Below are 7500 nucleotides of genomic sequence, written 5' to 3'. Positions count from 1 at the left end.
GAGGAGGTGGAGAAGAAAAAAGAGAGCTCGGTGGGGATGGCATGAAGGGGAGCGAGTATCAGGCATATAGGCTAGAATTAGCAGGAGAAGGAGAGAAAGAGGAGGAGAAGTAGAAGTAGAAGTAGAAAAAGAGAGAGAAAAAACTGAAAACAACCGGAAAGAAGAAGTGGCGAGGGTGCTAGGGTGGCCAGCTTGAATAGGCGAGAAGACGGTGCTGCAGATGCCTACGGCCATACTAGTCTGAAAACGCCAGATCTCGTCTGATCTCGGAAGCTAAGCAGACTCAGGCCTGGTTAGTACTTGGATGGGAGACCGCCTGGGAATACCAGGTGCAGTAGGCTTTTGCGGCCAGCAGAGACTGCTCACGCCAAGCACTCTCCACACCAGAGGCAGGCCAACCTTTTGCTGCTCTCTGCGTCCTCGCCATTCCTCCCAACACTTGCCTGCGGGCTCAACTCAGGCAGGCGGCTTGGTCGGGCCATTCAGCTGCTGCAGCTTTGCCGGGCCTTTGCAACGCAGCACGGTTGTGTGCCTTGGCGTGCTGCACTTTGATGGGCACGCCAGCTGGCCCGTGTGGCCGCAAGCCAGTGTGTCGGCAGGACGTTCTCTCTCCTAGCCTGAAGGCGCCGCATGAATGCAAGTTGTGGCATTGGGGCTGGTGTGGAAAGCGAAGGAAGAGAGAGCTGGCTTGCATTGCCTGCCTGACCCTTGTGCTGGCTGTGCTGAGAGAAGTGCGCAGCGTTGCAATGTGGAAAGGCAGCAGCGTGCAGGCGGCAGGCTGGTGTGAGGTGGGCGGGGCTTGCAGTTTTCCTTGGGGAGGTGGAGAAGAAAAAAGAGAGCTAGGTGGGGACGGCATGAAGGGGAGCGAGTATCAGGCATATAGGCTAGAATTAGCAGGAGAAGGAGAGAAAGAGGAGGAGAAGTAGAAGTAGAAGTAGAAAAAGAGAGAGAAAAAATTGAAAACAACCGGAAAGAAGAAGTGGCGAGGGTGCTAGGGTGGCCAGCTTGAATAGGCGAGAAGACGGTGCTGCAGATGCCTACGGCCATACTAGTCTGAAAAGGCCCGATCTCGTCTGATCTCGGAAGCTAAGCAGACTCAGGCCTGGTTAGTACTTGGATGGGAGACCGCCTGGGAATACCAGGTGCAGTAGGCTTTTGCGGCCAGCAGTGACTGCTCACGCCAAGCACTCTCCACACCAGAGGCAGGCCAACCTTTTGCTGCTCTCTGCGTCCTCGCCATTCCTCCCAACACTTGCCTGCGGGCTCAACTCAGGCAGGCGGCTTGGTCGGGCCATTCAGCTGCTGCAGCTTTGCCGGGCCTTTGCAACGCAGCACGGTTGTGTGCCTTGGCGTGCTGCACTTTGATGGGCACGCCAGCTGGCCCGTGTGGCCGCAAGCCAGTGTGTCGGCAGGACGTTCTCTCTCCTAGCCTGAAGGCGCCGCATGAATGCAAGTTGTGGCATTGGGGCTGGTGTGGAAAGCGAAGGAAGAGAGAGCTGGCTTGCATTGCCTGCCTGACCCTTGTGCTGGCTGTGCTGAGAGAAGTGCGCAGCGTTGCAATGTGGAAAGGCAGCAGCGTGCAGGCGGCAGGCTGGTGTGAGGTAGGCGGGGCTTGCAGTTTTCCTTGAGGAGGTGGAGAAGAAAAAAGAGAGCTCGGTGGGGATGGCATGAAGGGGAGCGAGTATCAGGCATATAGGCTAGAATTAGCAGGAGAAGGAGAGAAAGAGGAGGAGAAGTAGAAGTACAAGTAGAAAAAGAGAGAGAAAAAACTGAAAACAACCGGAAAGAAGAAGTGGCGAGGGTGCTAGGGTGGCCAGCTTGAATAGGCGAGAAGACGGTGCTGCAGATGCCTACGGCCATACTAGTCTGAAAACGCCCGATCTCGTCTGATCTCGGAAGCTAAGCAGACTCAGGCCTGGTTAGTACTTGGATGGGAGACCGCCTGGGAATACCAGGTGCAGTAGGCTTTTGCGGCCAGCAGTGACTGCTCACGCCAAGCACTCTCCACACCAGAGGCAGGCCAACCTTTTGCTGCTCTCTGCGTCCTCGCCATTCCTCCCAACACTTGCCTGCGGGCTCAACTCAGGCAGGCGGCTTGGTCGGGCCATTCAGCTGCTGCAGCTTTGCCGGGCCTTTGCAACGCAGCACGGTTGTGTGCCTTGGCGTGCTGCACTTTGATGGGCACGCCAGCTGGCCCGTGTGGCCGCAAGCCAGTGTGTCGGCAGGACGTTCTCTCTCCTAGCCTGAAGGCGCCGCATGAATGCAAGTTGTGGCATTGGGGCTGGTGTGGAAAGCGAAGGAAGAGAGAGCTGGCTTGCATTGCCTGCCTGACCCTTGTGCTGGCTGTGCTGAGAGAAGTGCGCAGCGTTGCAATGTGGAAAGGCAGCAGCGTGCAGGCGGCAGGCTGGTGTGAGGTAGGCGGGGCTTGCAGTTTTCCTTGAGGAGGTGGAGAAGAAAAAAGAGAGCTCGGTGGGGATGGCATGAAGGGGAGCGAGTATCAGGCATATAGGCTAGAATTAGCAGGAGAAGGAGAGAAAGAGGAGGAGAAGTAGAAGTAGAAGTAGAAAAAGAAGAGAAAAAACTGAAAACAACCGGAAAGAAGAAGTGGCGAGGGTGCTAGGGTGGCCAGCTTGAATAGGCGAGAAGACGGTGCTGCAGATGCCTACGGCCATACTAGTCTGAAAACGCCCGATCTCGTCTGATCTCGGAAGCTAAGCAGACTCAGGCCTGGTTAGTACTTGGATGGGAGACCGCCTGGGAATACCAGGTGCAGTAGGCTTTTGCGGCCAGCAGAGACTGCTCACGCCAAGCACTCTCCACACCAGAGGCAGGCCAACCTTTTGCTGCTCTCTGCGTCCTCGCCATTCCTCCCAACACTTGCCTGCGGGCTCAACTCAGGCAGGCGGCTTGGTCGGGCCATTCAGCTGCTGCAGCTTTGCCGGGCCTTTGCAACGCAGCACGGTTGTGTGCCTTGGCGTGCTGCACTTTGATGGGCACGCCAGCTGGCCCGTGTGGCCGCAAGCCAGTGTGTCGGCAGGACGTTCTCTCTCCTAGCCTGAAGGCGCCGCATGAATGCAAGTTGTGGCATTGGGGCTGGTGTGGAAAGCGAAGGAAGAGAGAGCTGGCTTGCATTGCCTGCCTGACCCTTGTGCTGGCTGTGCTGAGAGAAGTGCGCAGCGTTGCAATGTGGAAAGGCAGCAGCGTGCAGGCGGCAGGCTGGTGTGAGGTGGGCGGGGCTTGCAGTTTTCCTTGGGGAGGTGGAGAAGAAAAAAGAGAGCTAGGTGGGGACGGCATGAAGGGGAGCGAGTATCAGGCATATAGGCTAGAATTAGCAGGAGAAGGAGAGAAAGAGGAGGAGAAGTAGAAGTAGAAGTAGAAAAAGAGAGAGAAAAAATTGAAAACAACCGGAAAGAAGAAGTGGCGAGGGTGCTAGGGTGGCCAGCTTGAATAGGCGAGAAGACGGTGCTGCAGATGCCTACGGCCATACTAGTCTGAAAACGCCCGATCTCGTCTGATCTCGGAAGCTAAGCAGACTCAGGCCTGGTTAGTACTTGGATGGGAGACCGCCTGGGAATACCAGGTGCAGTAGGCTTTTGCGGCCAGCAGAGACTGCTCACGCCAAGCACTCTCCACACCAGAGGCAGGCCAACCTTTTGCTGCTCTCTGCGTCCTCGCCATTCCTCCCAACACTTGCCTGCGGGCTCAACTCAGGCAGGCGGCTTGGTCGGGCCATTCAGCTGCTGCAGCTTTGCCGGGCCTTTGCAACGCAGCACGGTTGGGTGCCTTGGCGTGCTGCACTTTGATGGGCCCGCCAGCTGGCCCGTGTGGCCGCAAGCCAGTGTGTCGGCAGGACGTTCTCCTAGCCTGAAGGCGCCGCATGAATGCAAGTTGTGGCATTGGGGCTGGTGTGGAAAGCGAAGGAAGAGAGAGCTGGCTTGCATTGCCTGCCTGACCCTTGTGCTGGCTGTGCTGAGAGAAGTGTGCAGCGTTGCAATGTGGAAAGGCAGCAGCGTGCAGGCGGCAGGCTGGTGTGAGGTGGGCGGGGCTTGCAGTTTTCCTTGGGGAGGTGGAGAAGAAAAAAGAGAGCTAGGTGGGGACGGCATGAAGGGGAGCGAGTATCAGGCATATAGGCTAGAATTAGCAGGAGAAGGAGAGAAAGAGGAGGAGAAGTAGAAGTAGAAGTAGAAAAAGAGAGAGAAAAAATTGAAAACAACCGGAAAGAAGAAGTGGCGAGGGTGCTAGGGTGGCCAGCTTGAATAGGCGAGAAGACGGTGCTGCAGATGCCTACGGCCATACTAGTCTGAAAACGCCCGATCTCGTCTGATCTCGGAAGCTAAGCAGACTCAGGCCTGGTTAGTACTTGGATGGGAGACCGCCTGGGAATACCAGGTGCAGTAGGCTTTTGCGGCCAGCAGTGACTGCTCACGCCAAGCACTCTCCACACCAGAGGCAGGCCAACCTTTTGCTGCTCTCTGCGTCCTCGCCATTCCTCCCAACACTTGCCTGCGGGCTCAACTCAGGCAGGCGGCTTGGTCGGGCCATTCAGCTGCTGCAGCTTTGCCGGGCCTTTGCAACGCAGCACGGTTGTGTGCCTTGGCGTGCTGCACTTTGATGGGCACGCCAGCTGGCCCGTGTGGCCGCAAGCCAGTGTGTCGGCAGGACGTTCTCTCTCCTAGCCTGAAGGCGCCGCATGAATGCAAGTTGTGGCATTGGGGCTGGTGTGGAAAGCGAAGGAAGAGAGAGCTGGCTTGCATTGCCTGCCTGACCCTTGTGCTGGCTGTGCTGAGAGAAGTGCGCAGCGTTGCAATGTGGAAAGGCAGCAGCGTGCAGGCGGCAGGCTGGTGTGAGGTGGGCGGGGCTTGCAGTTTTCCTTGGGGAGGTGGAGAAGAAAAAAGAGAGCTAGGTGGGGACGGCATGAAGGGGAGCGAGTATCAGGCATATAGGCTAGAATTAGCAGGAGAAGGAGAGAAAGAGGAGGAGAAGTAGAAGTAGAAGTAGAAAAAGAGAGAGAAAAAATTGAAAACAACCGGAAAGAAGAAGTGGCGAGGGTGCTAGGGTGGCCAGCTTGAATAGGCGAGAAGACGGTGCTGCAGATGCCTACGGCCATACTAGTCTGAAAACGCCCGATCTCGTCTGATCTCGGAAGCTAAGCAGACTCAGGCCTGGTTAGTACTTGGATGGGAGACCGCCTGGGAATACCAGGTGCAGTAGGCTTTTGCGGCCAGCAGTGACTGCTCACGCCAAGCACTCTCCACACCAGAGGCAGGCCAACCTTTTGCTGCTCTCTGCGTCCTCGCCATTCCTCCCAACACTTGCCTGCGGGCTCAACTCAGGCAGGCGGCTTGGTCGGGCCATTCAGCTGCTGCAGCTTTGCCGGGCCTTTGCAACGCAGCACGGTTGTGTGCCTTGGCGTGCTGCACTTTGATGGGCACGCCAGCTGGCCCGTGTGGCCGCAAGCCAGTGTGTCGGCAGGACGTTCTCTCTCCTAGCCTGAAGGCGCCGCATGAATGCAAGTTGTGGCATTGGGGCTGGTGTGGAAAGCGAAGGAAGAGAGAGCTGGCTTGCATTGCCTGCCTGACCCTTGTGCTGGCTGTGCTGAGAGAAGTGCGCAGCGTTGCAATGTGGAAAGGCAGCAGCGTGCAGGCGGCAGGCTGGTGTGAGGTAGGCGGGGCTTGCAGTTTTCCTTGAGGAGGTGGAGAAGAAAAAAGAGAGCTCGGTGGGGATGGCATGAAGGGGAGCGAGTATCAGGCATATAGGCTAGAATTAGCAGGAGAAGGAGAGAAAGAGGAGGAGAAGTAGAAGTAGAAGTAGAAAAAGAGAGAGAAAAAACTGAAAACAACCGGAAAGAAGAAGTGGCGAGGGTGCTAGGGTGGCCAGCTTGAATAGGCGAGAAGACGGTGCTGCAGATGCCTACTGCCATACTAGTCTGAAAACGCCCGATCTCGTCTGATCTCGGAAGCTAAGCAGACTCAGGCCTGGTTAGTACTTGGATGGGAGACCGCCTGGGAATACCAGGTGCAGTAGGCTTTTGCGGCCAGCAGTGACTGCTCACGCCAAGCACTCTCCACACCAGAGGCAGGCCAACCTTTTGCTGCTCTCTGCGTCCTCGCCATTCCTCCCAACACTTGCCTGCGGGCTCAACTCAGGCAGGTGGCTTGGTCGGGCCATTCAGCTGCTGCAGCTTTGCCGGGCCTTTGCAACGCAGCACGGTTGTGTGCCTTGGTGTGCTGCACTTTGATGGGCACGCCAGCTGGCCCGTGTGGCCGCAAGCCAGTGTGTCGGCAGGACGTTCTCTCTCCTAGCCTGAAGGCGCCGCATGAATGCAAGTTGTGGCATTGGGGCTGGTGTGGAAAGCGAAGGAAGAGAGAGCTGGCTTGCATTGCCTGCCTGACCCTTGTGCTGGCTGTGCTGAGAGAAGTGCGCAGCGTTGCAATGTGGAAAGGCAGCAGCGTGCAGGCGGCAGGCTGGTGTGAGGTAGGCGGGGCTTGCAGTTTTCCTTGAGGAGGTGGAGAAGAAAAAAGAGAGCTCGGTGGGGATGGCATGAAGGGGAGCGAGTATCAGGCATATAGGCTAGAATTAGCAGGAGAAGGAGAGAAAGAGGAGGAGAAGTAGAAGTAGAAGTAGAAAAAGAGAGAGAAAAAACTGAAAACAACCGGAAAGAAGAAGTGGCGAGGGTGCTAGGGTGGCCAGCTTGAATAGGCGAGAAGACGGTGCTGCAGATGCCTACGGCCATACTAGTCTGAAAACGCCCGATCTCGTCTGATCTCGGAAGCTAAGCAGACTCAGGCCTGGTTAGTACTTGGATGGGAGACCGCCTGGGAATACCAGGTGCAGTAGGCTTTTGCGGCCAGCAGAGACTGCTCACGCCAAGCACTCTCCACACCAGAGGCAGGCCAACCTTTTGCTGCTCTCTGCGTCCTCGCCATTCCTCCCAACACTTGCCTGCGGGCTCAACTCAGGCAGGCGGCTTGGTCGGGCCATTCAGCTGCTGCAGCTTTGCCGGGCCTTTGCAACGCAGCACGGTTGGGTGCCTTGGCGTGCTGCACTTTGATGGGCACGCCAGCTGGCCCGTGTGGCCGCAAGCCAGTGTGTCGGCAGGACGTTCTCTCTCCTAGCCTGAAGGCGCCGCATGAATGCAAGTTGTGGCATTGGGGCTGGTGTGGAAAGCGAAGGAAGAGAGAGCTGGCTTGCATTGCCTGCCTGACCCTTGTGCTGGCTGTGCTGAGAGAAGTGCGCAGCGTTGCAATGTGGAAAGGCAGCAGCGTGCAGGCGGCAGGCTGGTGTGAGGTGGGCGGGGCTTGCAGTTTTCCTTGGGGAGGTGGAGAAGAAAAAAGAGAGCTAGGTGGGGACGGCATGAAGGGGAGCGAGTATCAGGCATATAGGCTAGAATTAGCAGGAGAAGGAGAGAAAGAGGAGGAGAAGTAGAAGTAGAAGTAGAAAAAGAGAGAGAAAAAATTGAAAACAACCGGAAAGAAGAAGTGGCGAGGGTGCTAGGGTGGC

At 56.9% G+C, this 7500-nt stretch overlaps 9 non-coding genes across 9 annotated transcripts; all 9 read left to right on the top strand.

The window, feature by feature from the left end:
• The first annotated feature begins 222 nt into the window (after positions 1-222).
• LOC140414168 (5S ribosomal RNA) lies at positions 223-341 on the top strand. Its single transcript, XR_011943311.1, has one exon. It is a non-coding gene; the product is annotated as a 5S ribosomal RNA (ribosomal RNA).
• A 694-nt stretch (positions 342-1035) lies between these two features.
• On the top strand, positions 1036-1154 carry LOC140414581 (5S ribosomal RNA). Its single transcript, XR_011943719.1, has one exon. It is a non-coding gene; the product is annotated as a 5S ribosomal RNA (ribosomal RNA).
• Positions 1155-1848: 694 nt separating this feature from the next.
• On the top strand, positions 1849-1967 carry LOC140412462 (5S ribosomal RNA). The gene has a single exon (XR_011941656.1). It is a non-coding gene; the product is annotated as a 5S ribosomal RNA (ribosomal RNA).
• Positions 1968-2660: 693 nt separating this feature from the next.
• LOC140412461 (5S ribosomal RNA) lies at positions 2661-2779 on the top strand. Its single transcript, XR_011941655.1, has one exon. It is a non-coding gene; the product is annotated as a 5S ribosomal RNA (ribosomal RNA).
• A 694-nt stretch (positions 2780-3473) lies between these two features.
• LOC140412460 (5S ribosomal RNA) lies at positions 3474-3592 on the top strand. The gene has a single exon (XR_011941654.1). It is a non-coding gene; the product is annotated as a 5S ribosomal RNA (ribosomal RNA).
• Positions 3593-4282: 690 nt separating this feature from the next.
• LOC140412459 (5S ribosomal RNA) lies at positions 4283-4401 on the top strand. Its single transcript, XR_011941653.1, has one exon. It is a non-coding gene; the product is annotated as a 5S ribosomal RNA (ribosomal RNA).
• Positions 4402-5095: 694 nt separating this feature from the next.
• Positions 5096-5214, top strand: LOC140412457 (5S ribosomal RNA). The gene has a single exon (XR_011941651.1). It is a non-coding gene; the product is annotated as a 5S ribosomal RNA (ribosomal RNA).
• Positions 5215-5908: 694 nt separating this feature from the next.
• On the top strand, positions 5909-6027 carry LOC140415806 (5S ribosomal RNA). Its single transcript, XR_011944713.1, has one exon. It is a non-coding gene; the product is annotated as a 5S ribosomal RNA (ribosomal RNA).
• A 694-nt stretch (positions 6028-6721) lies between these two features.
• LOC140412456 (5S ribosomal RNA) lies at positions 6722-6840 on the top strand. Its single transcript, XR_011941650.1, has one exon. It is a non-coding gene; the product is annotated as a 5S ribosomal RNA (ribosomal RNA).
• The last annotated feature ends 660 nt before the right edge of the window (positions 6841-7500 follow it).

Source organism: Scyliorhinus torazame, chromosome 4, assembly GCF_047496885.1.
Source record: "Scyliorhinus torazame isolate Kashiwa2021f chromosome 4, sScyTor2.1, whole genome shotgun sequence".
NCBI lineage: Eukaryota > Metazoa > Chordata > Chondrichthyes > Carcharhiniformes > Scyliorhinidae > Scyliorhinus > Scyliorhinus torazame.
The sequence above is the reverse complement of the archived record's forward strand: the minus strand, read 5'-3'. Positions and strand labels throughout refer to the sequence as shown.